Source organism: Rhinopithecus bieti, unplaced genomic scaffold (assembly GCF_001698545.2).
Source record: "Rhinopithecus bieti isolate Rb0 unplaced genomic scaffold, ASM169854v2 scaffold_29976, whole genome shotgun sequence".
Taxonomy (NCBI): Eukaryota; Metazoa; Chordata; class Mammalia; order Primates; family Cercopithecidae; genus Rhinopithecus; species Rhinopithecus bieti.
The window spans coordinates 682,402-699,973 of NW_016813386.1; positions in this window are offsets into that span (position 1 = coordinate 682,402).

The following is a 17,572-nucleotide window of genomic DNA, read 5'->3' on the forward strand; positions in this document are numbered from 1 at the left end:
AGATAAGTTAGGAACTGAACAGATTCATACCACAGTTTCTCAGAGTCCAGGAATCAGGCTTTCTAGGTTCTATGGAAGTAGGAATAAAGGAGGAGAACCTAAATATCTCTTCCCATAACAGCAGAAGGATAGAAGTTTATATATTCTGGAGAAATAAACCCAAAATATCTGTACAAAAAAAAAGTCATGCACAGTTGCAAGTATGAATGGAGGTGGTAGAGTCAATACAAAAAAGAAAGTAGTAAAACCAGCAAAAACAGATTAGATGTTGAAAATCTCAGCCTTTTTTTTCAACTTGGGTTTTAGTATTCTGTTAGGCTGCTTCTAGCTAAGCACTGAGCATGGGAAATTGTCCTTGGGCAGTATGATAAAACCCAAAGTAAGGACCTAAAAATAGTGCTGTGGGATGCTCCAACAGTATGGTGCAGATTTCTCTACTGAACTACATTGACAATGTCCAACCTGTACACTCTCAGACCTTCCTTTCAGTTTTAGTCTCCATTAGAAGTAAATAAAGAAGTATCAGATATCCGAGGAAAATCCTTACTTAAAAAGAAAAGTCCAAAACAAAGAAATTTAAAAAGCAAACTGAAGAAAATAAAACTATGTAGAAAAAAATAAAGCAATAAAAGCTACGATTAAGAACTTGAGAGATAAAAAAGATGAAGAAACATGAAATAGGAAGAAGATACTCTTAAAGAAAAAGATTAAGATTAATATTTAGAATACAAAAGTTCTAGTGACATTAAAATAAAACATAGAAGAAATAAAAAACAACATACTAGGCTTGAAATTCAGAGGAGGGTATATATTTCAGATAATAGAGCAAAAACACAAAGTGGGAATATATTCCAGATAATAGAGCAAAAATGTGAAATTAAGGGATAACATAAGAAAATGTGGTGATCAGTCCACAAGAGCCAATATCTAAATAATAGGAGTTTAGCTAGAGAGAATAGGAGAAATGGAGGAAGGAAACCATTAATCGAAGAATTTAAGGGAATTCCAAAGACAGAGAAACATAAATTTACAGATTAAAAAGGTCCACTACATGCCCCCCAAAGTACCACATCATGAAATTTTAGACGGCCAAAATTAAGAAACAACAAACTTCCAGAGAGAAATAGAAAGCAATATTATACAATGACACATTGCCTTCTAATCCTAAAAGACAATCATTTTTCAGCCTAGAATGCTATAGTCAGACACTGGCAATAAATTGCTAAAGTAGAACCCAAAATATTGTGACATGCGAGGTACAAAAACTCACCTCCCAGACACAGTTCCTAAAGAGGCTGTTGCAGGAGATACACTACTAAAACAAAGAAAGGAACCATGGAATTGTTCATTATAAAGAGAAAGTTATGAATATAGCAAACAGGACATAAAGAGACAAGTGAAAGAAGTGCCCAGGAGGGCTTAGAAGGGAGAAGCAAGCCAGTCATGGAAGTCAAGCAGACTAGAACAAGACAATAGGCTGTGTGAGAGGTTTTTCAAAATGCAGAAACTGAAAGAATATCTGATGTATCCGACAACTGGACATTTAGACAACTGGCAAAGAATTTGTGATACATGCAAAAGTAAGCATACTAAAAGAAAAAATTCTAGACAACTAGAGAAAATCTAGCAATACAAAATGTGCAAAAAATTAATGTTCCATTCTGATTCAAGAAACAACAATATTATTTATTTGTGGAGCTGTAGAGGTAAATGCCAAAATCATTAGCTAATAGAATTGAAAATGGTTCACTTGGAGCTGGAAGATGAGAATGTCAGTGTACTCCGGGTGTGTAGCAAGCCTTGAACAAATTTTGTAGAACTATTTGACTTTTTAATCCATGTAGAATTCAGGCATGAATGTAGAATTCTGATAAAAAATAATAAAATAAGTTTAAAAAACAACCCATGGATATTGAAATCATCCAGACAAGAAATCCTAATAACTTGGACTAAGGTAATGAGAGGAGAGATAGTGGAGAATGCATGGATTTGATATAGAAGGTGAGGAATAATGAGTTGTTAAGGGTAGTTTTTAGATCTCTTCACGAGCAACAATGAATTAAATAACATTAGAGTAAGAAAAACAGAAGTATACCAGTTTTCCTTTATAAATGCTTAGCTGGAAATAACATGGATAAATTGAGTAATAACTGTAAAACATTCTGAAACTTAAAGGAAAACCTAGGCTGGCGACAAAAACTAGGAGTCCTCAGTACTGATGTAACTCATTAATTATGACTTCAGCATTTGGAATGATGCACATGTAAAGTCAATTACCGGAAAAAAAACAGCAAATCGACAGTCTTTCCATTAGCTGCTCACGAATATATGTATAGTTTTCTTCCATTCTTTCCCTTCCATGCACATTCTTCCTAGTCTTCCTAAACCTTTGGCCTCTTCTGCACGGTCTAGTTGTTTATGGTCCTGAAAGTCATAAAAATGGTCATTCTTGGCAACATCATGATACAATCTTACTATCCACGCTAAAAGAGGACATTCCAGTGTTTAAACTTCAGTTTGGAGAGTAAGTCAATAGCATTTACTCATGACCTTGACGACCTCGATGTATTATGGGTTTAATAAATTATCATTTCGGCTGGGCGGGCGCGGTGGCTCGGGCCTGTAATCCCGGCACTTTGGGAGGCCAAGGTGGGCGGGTCACGAGGTCCGGAGATCGAAACCATCCTGGCTAACATGATGAAACCCCGTTTCTACTAAAAATACAAAAAAAGTAAAATAAAATAAAATAAAAAGTAGCCAGGCGTGGTGGCAGGCGCAAACCTGGGAGGTAGAGCTTGCATTGAGCCAGGACAGCGCCACTGCACTCCAGCCTGGGCGACAGTGGGAGACTCCATCTCAAAAATGCACTCAAAAAAAAATAAAAAGGTATTCCTCCTTCTACTTCAATTATACTATTCCCTTCCCACCAGGTATCAAAATGTAAAAAAAAAAAAAAAAAAAAAACAAAATACTTGTGGGATGGGATAGTGGGAACTAACTATCTGTTAAATGACACTAAAGGCTGCAAGTTATCCTAGGATGAAAATTTACTTTAAGAACAAAAGAGGTTATGAAGACAAGGCCTGTAAAACTACAACGTTTAAATTTTGGATCGAGGAGAAGCAGACAAATTGTGAAATTGCGACCAAAGAAAGAGAGAAGGAAAGCTGTGAAGATTTAGTGTTGCTGAAACCAAAGTAAGAGAGAGTTTCTAAGATGGAGAAATCAACTATTTGGAAAGTGATAGGAGGCTGTTTGTAAAGTGAATCACTAAGAAGGGAAGTTAGATTTGGCAAAATTGTTTTAGTTGATAATTTTCCAGCACAGGTTAAGTGGAATAGTACAAGCATTAGTGAGCTCGTAGCGTTATTTTGATGGCATCTCTGTCTTCTCACTCTCTCTTTAGACATTTTAAAGTCTTGTGTAATAATTAGTCAAGGCTCAGCCTATCCAGAGGTCATAGTTAGTATTGAGTTTAAAATCAAACGCATTAAACTCTACATTTGAGTTTTCCCCTTTTGTAATTGAAGATAAATAGCTTAAACTGTGTCTTCTTTTTAAATATACAGACATGCAGACACACAAACATGATGGCCAATAACTGAATAAAATATTTTTTAAACAAACAAAAGCTGTGTTTTCTGTATTTAACCAAATAAGTTTGCTTCATTTACATCTTACTAATGAAATGCTTGCTTTGCTGTGTGGCACTAACTGTAACACAGACAATACAATTTTAGAGCAATATATTTTGGTATAAGAAACAAAATTGAACATTACTTAAAATCATAGTATCTTACCATTTATCAAGCCCTTACGTAACATCCATTAATTACTATTATTAAGCCCTTACTTAATGTCCATTAATTGTGAAAACATGTAAGGCCAAAAATCTATCCTGAATTCAGAAGATCCTTGACTTTCAATTGTCTGATTTCATATGTATAGTAATCCTACATGTACAAAATAAAAACTTATTGATGAATAGAATTGTAGGGAAATTGAGTGGAATTGTTTTTGAATTTGGAAAGGCTGCTAATAACATTTTTATTTTTTAAACTGACAATGGCAAACTCATTCCTATGAGGGTCTAGAAGCATTCAGGTCACATTGCCTTCGGAATGGTTTGAGATCTTTCTATTTGAACAGTCTTGGTGAGAGTTAGAAGTCTTTAGTTTCCTTCTGTTTGCTTTAGAAGGATGCTTAGCAACCTTGTGGTTGTAATATTTCTGAATCTGTTGGATCACTTTCAGTAAGTATCAGTTCAAACAACACTAGACTTGAGAAGGTTGATTTACATCTTTGCCTTTAGAATGAGACTAGCACACTCCTCCTTTCTGGGCTCAGGAAAGTCATCTTAATTCCTTCTCTCTCTTCCTTACCATATTTCCTTCTGCAAACTCTGGGATCTTGGAGCAAAGATAAGAAGCCCTAAAGTGTCAAACTTTCTTAAGGGCCTTGTATGCTATTCTATTTGGAGCCTCCCTGGAGATGTTGTATCCAGTCCTTTCAGCTAATTCAGAAGGGTCAAGAAGCCTATGCAGGGTCCTCACTTGACCACTGCCAATTCAGGCTTTACTATCTTAGCATAAACTGAACAAAATGAACTTAGAAAAGAGAGAGAGCGATAGTACCAAAATTTTATTTGTTTCTGACCAAAAGTATGGAGAGTGGGTAATTTTTTTACTTACAGAGTATATGGAAAAAGCAAGTTATAATGAGGTTAGGCCAGTTATAATCATTGTGCAGATGCTTCTAGATCTTTATTTAAATCTGTGCTAAGGGGAAGGGATGGTAATAGAGAAGCAAAAGTAACATGAGATAATCTAAAGAATATAAAATCAGCCCAGATCTTCCATGACCTTGGTTGGCCCTTGGATAAATCACTTCACTGGTATGAGTTTTCTTCATCAACAAAATGAGAAGGTCCAACTAAATCTCTCCAGCAGATCCATTCAGCTTTTATATTCAAATATTCTTTTCAGCCTTAGAAGTAAGCTCTGAATATCTATTTGGTGAGAATATTTATCACAATAATTATGATGACTCATCTATGTAAGCCTAAAAATACAGATTTTCAAAAACCATGGTATTCCAATACAGCATTATCCTCTTGACCTCAAATATTTCCTAACTGAATGCCTGTATAGTTATGCAGCAAGATAGGGTATTTTGTTTTACCTTCTTGGATATAATAGTTTCAATTACTTGCTGCATATCTAATATTAAAGGACACTTACTTGCCGCCTCCACATCACCATGTCATTCATCTTTCTGGCAAATGTCATTGAATTTTGATAGTAGGAAGTAAAAAAAGATACTCTCCTTTTTTAAATATTAAGGGTTTGGGATGAAACAAATAAATGTTTAAGTAAAAAAATGCATTTTTTAATTATGGTAAGTATATATGCAAAGCATAGGAAATTTTTTTTAAATGAAACACAGAATGGATGAGTTTCTTATTTGCAATATGCTAATGTTATGTAAGACACATCCAAATAGTTATCTAGCAAAAATGTGTACACTGTGATTTTTGTATAAGTTTAAATTAACAAAATGCATTTAATTGGTTTCATAAAATCTATCTGTATACGTATATGTTCAACCTGCATATTAATGCAGCATTCTTTCTTTAGGCACGTAAAAAGGTGATGGGCTGTAGCTATTGAAATGTGTTACATTTGCTCCACAACATTCTCTGCTAAAAAGCTGTTGTCTTGAGAGCTCTCATGCTGTGTTGTTAATAACAGTAGGATCTTAAATGAAGCTATTTCCTCCGCTCTATAAATCACAATTGTTTTTAATCAAAGAACATTAAAATGAGCTAGTTGCCACCGAGGGGTTATTCAGTTTAAAAAAGGAACTTTACGCAGTTAGATTTAGAAGAAACATATACAGGCACTTTAAGGACTCATTGCTTTTTGTAGGTAAAGATACGGATCATAAGTCAAGTTGGGGGAAAGTAACTCTACTAGCAAAAGTAAAAGGGCATGATTCAACATTTATAGAAGAGGAGAGGACACAATCTGGGGCAAAATGTAAGTCCTGTCACTGCACTTCTACCATGAGCATGTGTTTTACAAAGTCCTGTTCTGTTGCCCAGAATCCTGGGACCACATGGGAAATAAGAGTTCTGGGGATAGAAATAATATTGCCACATTACTAACCCTACCTTTGGAGATTTGCAGTAGTTGCTAAACTTTTCAACTACCTTTTTTTAAAAGAAAGATAATCTCATATTTAATAAACTCTAATATGATAGTAATTGTATGTTTAATGTCCATTAATTGTGAAAACACATAAGGCCAAAAATCTATCCTGAATTCAGAAACTCTTTAAAAAGTTATCTTAAATCAAAATAGCATTTACACACTCAAATATTATAAAATCTGTGAGATTTATGTGTGACTAATAGTTTATTTTATCTCTAGGCAATTCCTGGTGCATTTATGGATTTGCATGTATCAGGGATGCATAGCCCTCAGGTTCCTTAAGTCAGTAAATCCCGTGCTTTCTACATGGTAGTAGATACAGTGGATGAGTTCCTGTTTACCATGTGCTGTGTAACATTAGACATATCAGATATGTTTTAGGTGATTCATTTTAAAAGCAGTTAATTATTACAGCAATGATAAAAAATAGCTATTTAAATACTTCACTAATATTGCGGGCTATGCACAATTTTTAGATAAGTAGCTGTAATTCTATCCCTTTTCCCTGGCTGAGGAAAGCATCTAATAATGCAGCATAATGAAACTGATTCATTCTTTAGCATCTTTAATCTGCTATAATTTTAGGGATTAATAATACATTTTGTCTTTTTTTATTTTGAAACACAACTTGAAATACTTCACAAATGTAGCTATGTTCCATTTAAAAACCACTAATAAATGACAGGTTTGCTTTTGATGATATAGATATCTACACATTCAGCTGCATGGAACCTGGGCCAAGTTGCACCCCAAATTTCCTACAATAGTCCTGAATCTGCTGAAATTCTCTTAAGCAAAATATAGACGACTCTTTCTAACTACATGGATAAAATTCTAATATTCAGCGAAGATACAAAAGATTCAGTTACGTCTGGTTGACCTAAGTTAAACACATTGGCATGAAGTGCAAAGATACGCTCGTTGATCAGCTATTGCTCAGAGGGCATATAGGAAAAGACATATGCTCATGGAGGGCCAGTTCAATTCTCCGCGTGCTGCCGTAATTACATGCTTCAGTGTGTGCGCTTAATGACAAGAGAAAGAAAACCAGAACTGCCTCAGAGAACACAAGGGTACTGGCTCAACCATCCCCACGTTCTTAGGTGCTAAAGTTTTGATCCTTTTCAGGAGAAAATGGTGCCTTTCAAAAAGATGTTCTTATAAGTGAAATCCCTCTGTCATATCTTACGATAGTCTTTATTGGTTAAAAATCCGTATCTATTTATTTTCATAATATATTTCAGCAAGTTATTTGCCTACTTAATTTAGGGCCTCAGGATTCTAGGTTGACAGGTGGCTGGATAATATCATCTTCTGCACGGGATCAATAATGATGAGGCCTTCAGAGGAAAGGGGTGAAGATTTAACTGTGAGATAGGTAGAGTCTGTCACTGGTAACACAGTCCCTTCCATCAATTCCCACTGTTTGACTGTTTAACATGTTATGGAAATCTCATTGCTCATACAAATTCAGGTATTCTAAGCCTTGAGGTCATCTATCTTTTGTTTCATGAATGATCTTAGTGAAACAAGAGAAATTCATCCTCTTTTTTGATACTGAGGTGAATTTACTGTCAAGCTCCTTACAGCTTAGCTTCAGATCCCATCTCTTGCATGCCTCCTTTTGAAGTCTTTTACCCACTTTTCATCCATGATTGTGCAGTGTTGTTTATTGTAAGGAGAATTGCAGGATCTACAAAACCCAAATCAGACCCCACTCGCATAGTTTAGCATGGCAGTTGTCCCAAAGATGCTGCCCTTGAACAGCACCAAAGCCTTAGGAGAAAAAGTTGCAATTATCAAGACTGAATTTCAGGTACGTGGCAATGAGTAGCAAGAAACCTTTCCTATGTCTGAAATCAAGTTTTCCTGCCACTATATATTGATATTTCAGTGGACTTAATTTACATGGGAGTCTTCTGAGTTTCTTGAATTTTCTGTGGCATGTCCAGACTTCTTATATTTGCAAAAAAATTGGCAAACAACAACAATAGCAATGGTGACAATAATAATTAGACCAGGGGTGTCCAAGGGTTCTCTTTCTGGTTGGGCCAGTAAAGCCCCTTTCTCATCCCTCTTTTCCACTTATCACTAAAGATGGAAACTAAAAGCGATGGCTTCAGGCTGCTAAAAGCCTAAAACAAAACAAAATAGAACAACAACAGCAAAATAAGGCAGGTTAGACCTCATTGACCACTGAATGAATGCCAGGATCTTTGCTAAATTGTGACTTCCACTACAAAAGTTAAGTATACTTACTGAAGATGTTATCTGAAGTCAGATATAAATCAGAATGTAAAGAAGAATTCAGGTTTTTAAGGTAGCTTTCAGGTTTAGAAAAATGTAAAAATACAGATTTTTTTATAAATATTGAAAAAAATAGTCAATATTTTGAGCCAAATGAAAAAATAATATTTTAAATAACGAAAATATTATCTTTTAATCCCCTACATTTCATAACAGAACAATATCAGAGCAATAAGACCTTTAAATTGGAAGTCATCTTGGGTCACCATTTTCAGTTTCTCATCCATTGCAAAAATCCTCCTTACCATCTTAACAGAGAGCCTATTTTACTTCAGTTACATTGCTGTGAACATCATTGCTTTCAGCTGAAATTGGCCTTAGTGCCAAATGCTGCTTTGCATCCCATTTTTCTATGACTTGCAAACTAAGAATAGATTTTACATTTTTAAATGGTTTTTAAAATTTAACAAAAGCAGAGTATGTCATAATACATGACAATTATATGAAACTCATATTTTAGTTTCTATAAATAAAGTTTTATTGGGGCACAGCCATGGTTATTATTTATGTATTGGTGATGGCTGCTTTCATGCTACGATGGCAGAGATGAGTAGTTTCAAGAGACAGAAAGGCCCACAAGCCTATAATATTTACTGTCTTGCCCTTTATAGAAGTTTCCTGATTACTCAAGAAACACACAATATAAATTTCTTTCTTAGTTTCCTTAAGAGAATGGCAAATAGTTTAGGTTCTTCTCTCTCTCTCTTTCTCTTTCTTTTTAGGTTGGTGATTATCATTATTTTGCCTTCACATTTTTTTCTTAATTGGGATAATTATAGATTCACAAGCAGTTGTAAGAAATAATCAGAGATTACATCTACATTTAACCTAGTTTCCATAAATAACATTTTGCAAAACTATAGTAGGAGAATAACCAAGATATTGACAGTGATCTTATCAATCTTACTCAAGTTTCCCATTTCACTTGTACTCATTTGTACATATGTGCATGTTTGTGTGCATGCGTATTAGTTTCTTTTTCTTTTTTTTTTTCTTTTTTTTTTTTTTTGAGATGGAGTTTTGCTTTTGTCGCCCAGACTGGAATGAAATGGCACAATCTCAGCTCACTGCAACCTCCACCTCCCGGGTTCAAGCAATTCTCCTACCTCAGCCTCCCAAGTAGCTGGGATTGCAGACATGTACCACCACACCTGGCTAATTTTTGCATTTTGAGTAGAGATGGGGTTTCCCCATGTTGGTCAGACAGGTCTCAAACTCCTGACCTCACGTGATCTGTCCACCTCGGTCTCCCAAAGGGCTGAACTTACAGGTGTGAGCCACCGCGCCTGCCTGTTTATAAGTTCTCTACAGATTTTATCACTTGTGTACATTTGTGTATCTTCCACCATACTAAAGATATTAAACAGATTTCCCTCTTTTATTCTTAAATCCTTTCATACTTTTATCATTCTCATCAGACATATTTTGAACACTTCTGTCCACCTTTTGTTAACTTCTGATAGCCTTGCAGCTTATTGATATCTCATTTGAAGTGTCTGTTTGTACTCCCAGTTATGTTGCGTACAGGGAGTTGCAAAATCTTAGAAGATAACAAAGAACTTTAAAGTAAGATAAGGAACATATTTCTGGCAACCTCAGAAAGTAGTACAGTCTTACTAAGTAACAAACAATTATGATGTGTTAAAGCAAAATTGAAAAGTAATGCAATAGCCAAATTAAAATCTGCCTCTAACACAGTAAAAGCCAGAAGGCAAGCAATCTGAATCAGTAATAAAGTATAAAAATTTATCAAACTCTCTGAAATTCAGAAGGACAAATACTGATACAATAAAAAAAAGAAGAGAGAGAAACAGAGACAGAAACAAGAAAGGGATACTGTCAGCGAAAGTGCTAGGGATGGGAGAGGAGGAGGGAGAGGAAGAGGAAGGTGGGGCAAAGGTGTAGGGGAGGAAAAGAGGAGGAGGGATAGGAAGAGGAAGGTGGGGCAAAGGTGTAGGGGAGGAAAAGAGAAGGAGGGAGAAAAAGAAGGAAGAGAGAATGGAAAGAAGGAAGAGAGTTGTACCATAATCAAAATCAGGAAATTAATATTTGTACTTAACAGTCAAGTAAATTCCACACATTATTCAGATTTCACCAGTTGTTCAATTAAGTTTTTCTTTTGTTCCAGATTTGGATTCTGGCTCCAGCATTGCATTTTTTTAATTTGTTTTAGTCTCTTCCAGTGAGTAACAGTTGTAACAGTCGGTCTTTTTTTGCTGTTATTGTTGTTGTTTTTTGCAACTTTTTAGCACTTTTGAAGAACATTGGTTAGGTATTCCTTCTAACTTCAACAGGTAACTCTGTGAGATCAATCAGAATGAATACAGAAAAATAGATGTCTTGTTTTGAAAAATATGAAAGTGAGACCCATCTAGTGGACAAAATATTGCATCACACAATAACCAAATGCCACTCTCTCTCTGTCTATGTGTATAGAAATATATATGTAGGACAAATATAATTTAAAATGTCAATGAAATATTGTCTTCTTTGAATTTTCCCCTGTAACAAAAACTGTAGTAACCAATGTTAAAAGCCAATATCAGCAATCTTATAAAACCAAGTACACATCCAGAAAACTCTAATGCTTGTTTTGAAAATATTAATCTCAATTTAAAGCAACATAAATCCAGTATTTACTTATCTATGTGTGTTCCTAGTATCTTCCAGGTAATGCCTAGTCAGTTTTGGAAGTTAAACTGAGTAGGACCCTGGCAGTTTACATATTATTTGACAACTTTGTATCACCCTGTGGCAAATCTAATCTTCTTGCTGGTTGGCCAGTGTCAAACAATAAGGGAAACCTACCAGGATAAGGCAACCTGTTTTTACTCCAGATAACTAGCCTTCTGAATGAAATGGTACCTACTCATAAATTTGTTTGGTAAGTGATTTGAACTCCTCTGTTGAAGGTGGGAAATAGAGCATGTTAATATTTTTACTAAGTGTGGAAGCTGTATGAGAACCAATGTATGTTTCTGTCTTTTGAGTGGAACAGCTTCGACTGAGCAAGTGGCGAATCAGGGGAAGAAAATATTTAAGTCCACAAACACTGGACTCAATGTAACATTCAAAAACTTTTCAATAGTCACAGTACCTGAACTATGGATTAAGAGAAAGGAATCATGAAGCACAGACAAAGAAGGCAAATGGAAGTGGAAGACATTCAAGTCAAAATTAGATGACTTAAAAAAAAAGAATTTTGTAAATAAAACTTCCCCTTCAGCTAAACTCTGAAGTGCAAAGTGTACCTTCTGTTTTCATTTACATCCAAATTTACCAAAAGTAGTTTTCTATCAGAAAATACAATATTTTTCCTTTCAGTGAAATCTTTAAAGTGTACACTGTTAGATATCTGTAGGCTCTTCTAGAATGCACAGCTGAAAAAACAAGATATTTAAACCCTCAAATGGTTTGGGTCTATTTCAAGGTTTTGTTCTTGGCCTTATTATGCAGAATACAAAAAGTTGCCCTTGGCCTCTAAATTTCAGAATGACAATTTAAAATGTTTAAATACCAAAGTATTTTATTGGTGGAAATTATATATAGTCTTTATTCATTTTTAAGAACACTTAATATTTAGCAACTTTAATAAAGGACTAGAAATATTAATATATACTTTGCTGAATATTCATAATATTTAGTTTCTTTTCCTATGGAAGTAAAATTTTGTCTTAAGTCTGGACATTGCTTACAATTGCATCTTTAGGCACATAATTTTGTCAGAAAATTGATAATTTTCAGTTTACTATTTCCCCATGTACTTAAAAAAATAATGTTTTGATATATTTAAAATGTATCATTTTACCAAGATAGTACAAAAAAGATTTATGCATAAACATTCATATGGTAATAATTTTTAAAATGATATTATCTTCTGTAACTATGTAAATCAAACCTGACAGCTGATGCTTGGCAGTTGAAGAAGACCCACAAAATTATTCTTGCAAATTATGATGAGTAACTGAACCTAAAGCGACCCCTGGCACAACTGGATAACGAATTAGTCAAAGAATTACTAGCAATTATATTTTCTGATTGCCTACAAGCAGACAACAAAATTTGGTATAGTCTCATGTATGTCTGTTTTCTTAGCTAGCTTCTTGGTCTGGTCCCTGAAAGCATCATAGACACAAAGAAACAGAGATCTGCCTCTCTTTTTTTTTTTCGCCCCTTTTTTTTTGATAATCAGAATGTATGTTTCGCCTTAAAATATCTCCCTACCCCCTTCCATTTTAGCATATGACTATAAGTTCTGTAATGTATATGAGATTAACATACAAAAATCAACTGTTTTAAACATACTACTCTCAGAATTATTTATTAATAGTAAATAACTGCTAAGTGAACCTTTCTTGATAACATATTTTGATGGATTAAGGAGGAAATGAGTGAACCAAAATGAGAAGAGAGAAAATTGGAAAGATATGATGTCTAAAGACTAACTTCTTCTACGTTGCAAATTGCCTTAACAACAGCCACAGCAGAAATTAGTGTTTTTGGACTCTGTCTTTGGCTCCTATGCCAGTTGTGGTATGGGAGAGGATAATACAGTAAAGATATATTTCCATTTGTCTTTCCCATCTGGATTTATTCTCTCTTTTTCTCCCCGCTCCTGTGGATAGACTGCTATGTTCACTACTTACAAAGGGAAAAGTTAAAATAGAAACACAATGACCACAATAGCCCCAATAACAATAGAAACAATAACCAAAAAAAAAAATAAAAAAGAAAAAGCTGGAATTTTACTGTGGCTTTGCTTTTTAGATACTTAAGGCCTTGAGGGAATGAAGAAGAGTTGAAATGCAGACTGAAAATACATGAAATGAAAATGACCTCATTTCCTACTAATCCTCCCAACCGGCGGGTGGGTATAGAGGGAGAAGACAGAGGAATTATGGGAGTATTAAGGAGTTAGCCTGGGTAGGCATTATAAAGCCAGTACACAGACAGTACCACAGCCCTGCAGACCTGTGCAGATGCCTATGGAGAATGAAGGTAGATTACCAGGAATTGAATAAGATGGTCCTCCCCAATGTATGCAGCTGCACCCAATATTGCCTCCCTTCTGATGAAGATAGGAGTAGGAGAGGTCTGGCCACCTACTCTTTTATTATGGATTTAGCCAATGCTTTCTTCAGCATCTCCTCTGCCCCATGGAGTCAAGGTCAATTTGCACTGGACCTTTACTTTCTTGCCCTGTGGATACCACCCGGGGGAGTTGCGTGTTTTCGATCACATTGATGATATCATGCCAACTTCAGAGTCCAGCTTACAGACTGCAACCCCCACCCAGCTGCCCCAACAGAGGATAGGTGGTCATCACAGACAAAGTCCAAGGTCCAGGCTTGGGGGCACATACTTGGGTGTCATCTGGTCAGGTAACAGCAAAGTCTTTCAGTCTATCATTATGGGTAAGGTTCAGGCCTTCCCATGTCCTACCACACCAAAGCAGTTGCGAGTTTTCTTAGGCCTTTTAAGGTATTGGCATCCTCCTATTCCCCATTTGGCCCAATTCCTTAGGCCCCCATAGCACTTAGTCAGGAAGTGGCCCACTGGGATGGGTCCACAAAGGAGGATGAGGTCTTCAAACAAGCTATAAGTCGCAGTGAAACAAATAAAAGCCTCGAGGGTTCCAGTGCAGGGACAGTCTTGTGAATTAGGCATAGCCCAAGCCCCTGAGAGGTTTGGGTGGGGCCTGTGGCAAGGACATAAATGGGTGAATTCAGGATTCAGCTCCCTACTATGGAAGGGGGCTGAAGGTGGATTATGGTGCCATGGAGCAAGAACTCTGAGCTGCATATTGTGCTTTGCAGCAGGTAGAGGACACTGTAGAGGGGGTCCTGGTGCTAGTGCATAGCCAGTACTCCATGACAGGTTGACTCAAGAATGCTTTCCCAGAGACTGAGGTCTGGGAATTCTCAGACACAGACTGTGGCCAGAGGGCATGCATGCCTGCAACAGAGGAGCACATTGACTGGTAGCCCCTTGAACACAAAGCTCCATTGGATGCTTGACCCTGTCACCTATATGACAACTGAAGGACAGTCTTTGATGGAGGCCACTAGACCTCTGTGGATTCCTTCCTTCATATAGGAGGGACTGGGTCCCATTCCTGACTCACCTTTGGCCTACCCTGGGACTCAAGGTAACCTACTATTGCCCTTGCCACAGGAGCGACCCACCACGGAACCCATCATTACATGGTCCTGGAAGTGGCAAATCAGCCATGGTTTGTTTTTTCTGCTCCATAGGGAAAAGGCCTAGAACAGGGTATACACGTCACAGTTGTTTTGCACCCTACTTCCCCTCGTACTTCTAGGATGGTGGGTCCTGGTCCTCTCTTGTGCAGGGGGATGATCGTTCTCTTGTTCTGGAAAAATCATCCTCTTATTGTGGAACATTGTGGTGCCCCTAGTGTCTTACTCTGGCCTCCTGCAGTGCAGAGGGGGGCTAATCCATTTGGTATCATAAACCAGGTACAAGTCCTCTGCCAGAAGTGGTGCTCTCAGAATGACACAACTTCCTGTATCTTGATTGCTCATGAGTACCCTTTCTTATACCACTAAACATCTCACCTTCCACCCACAGATGGTGTACAGCAAACCTCTTTACCAACTGGGCACAGCTGGTGGCCTTTCTGTAGAACAAGGTAGACTGTTGGGCCTGCAGAGAGCTTCCCCTGTCCTCCACCACAGGCCTGCTGTGGCGCATCCAGGATCAACTTCCAAGCATTTGGAAGAGCTTTATGATTATCATTATATTTGTTGTTGTAGTTTATATTGTTGCTGGTATCTACTGCGATGCTCCTTTTCATACCTGGCCCCAGGGAAAATCACAGACCACAGGCGTGATAAGAATGTGAGGGTCATTCAAGGGTATGCTGGAGTGGAGGGTAGGGCAAATGAACCTGAGAGCAAAAAGTTAAACATACCCTTAGGATGGTCCTGTATGGCAGACACACCCGAATGTATAGAGTGGTCAACCCAGAGACTCATTCCTTGTCTATGAGGAACGTCTGAGTCTCTGTCTCATCCAGTGGAACACAGGCCACACAGAGGATTGAAGCCCTGAGTTTTGGGTTGGATGAAGGTTGCCAGGTGGGATCGTCAAAGAGAGAGTGTTAAGTAAAAATGCTATATAAACTACACGTTGTTGCCATTTTCCTGCCCAGCCTGCCGCTGTGGCCACTGGGCCCTGTGGTTATCTTGTCTAGCCCACCTCCACTGGATGGTATGTAAGGCAGATATCTTGTCTGGCCTGCTGCCACAGGACGATTTCTATATGTAAGCCTGGTTCTCCTGTTCTGCCTACTGCCATTGGACTCTCTACCCTGTTTGTAACCCCCTAAAAAAACCCCACGACTTGTTTTCTGACTCTGCATCTCTTCTTCCACTCTTGAACCTGGTACCTTCCCTATTGAGGTTAATAGGGATTCAGTACAACACCTGTCCCTAAGTACTGGAATTATTTGAGTCTCCTAGAATTGAAACCCAGCCTCAGAAAAAAAAAGCAGGAGGCCCAAATTAATTTAGGACAATTTTCTGCTACAATGGCAAAATGAGAGCTGAAAGTAAAATTAATTTGTGTCACAGAAAAAGAAAGAATGTTTCTCCCACAAGTTCTTGCACACTTATTGAGCTTCATACCCGCTATGAACACACACATGCAGCAAATACTTTGCAGTAAGAAAAAGCTTCACGTTATTTGTCAATATGATAATATTTAAGCAAAGTTTGAAGGATGAACAAGAATATGTCAGGTGAATAATAGATGAGGTGCATTTAGGGAAATGAAGAGTATATGCAAAGATATGGAAGCATGAAAAGTAACTCTGTGCTTGGGTAGGATCTAGAGATAATTCACAGATGACTGGCACTTAAGAATTAGTAAACAGAGCCACGACAATGGAAAAAGCAGATCTAGCTAGAACATAAAAGTCTTTGCTAAGAAATGTTGGTTTTGTTCTATAGTTGAAAAAGATCTATCAAAATATTTTAAACATAAGAACGGCAGGAGCAAATTCAAACTACTATCAAGATGATTTAGGCAGAGTGTATAGGATGAGTTGAAACATGGTGACAATAGAAGCAGACAGACCGTTTAGGAAGCTAGTGAGAAATTATTAGGGTCTAAACCATGGGGGTGGAGACAGAAGACTAATTGAGGCTTACTTGACATGTAGAATTGATGGGATTTGGCCAGTTAGATATTAGCTATGAGGGAGAGGTTGATGATTGTTTCCAGTTTCTGTGTGGAATGTTAGTATCATTAATCAAGCAAGATAAGGACTATGGGGAGGAGATATGAAGAGATGACCAGTTGACTATTAGAAAGAGGTACTTGAATCTCTGGAGAGATTTCTGGACTAAAAGTAGATTAGGGAAATTCCATAACCTCAAACTCATAATGATGGTTTGGGGAAATTTATATAGACTTCCATATGTTCAGTCTCTCCCATGAATTGTCTCCTTCTCTGTCATCTTCCGCCTTCGACCTTGGATCAAGCAGCAAAATCTGATATCATCAATGCTGCTCAAATTTGACATCATTTGTGACTCTGACTTTATATTTGGTCCCAGGTTGCCTTTTATTGCAGTAGCCCCCTCTATTGATTTAATTTTGGAATCTTGAACTTAGTTCCCTTGACTCTTGCCTCAGAATGATTTGAAATGACCCCTGTCCTTCTTTATAGTGGGCAATAGGTCGTGAGTTATACAGCAAAACAGGAAAATAATAGAGCAGGGGGCAATGTATTTCCATACAGTGTAGACAGAAAATCACTTGGCCAATAGACCAAGCTGCCATTCATGTATTAACATAGCAGGTGGCAGCTATGGAGGAATTACATAAGAGTTACCGATTAATGGCCAGGTGCGGTGACTCATGCCTGTAATCCTAGCACTTTGGGAGACCGAGGCGGGCAGATCACCTGAGGTCGGGAGTTTGAGACCACCCTGACCAACATGGAGAAAACCCATCTCTACTAAAAATACAAAATTAGGGCCGGGCGCGGTGGCTCAAGCCTGTAATCAGCACTTTGGGAGGCCGAG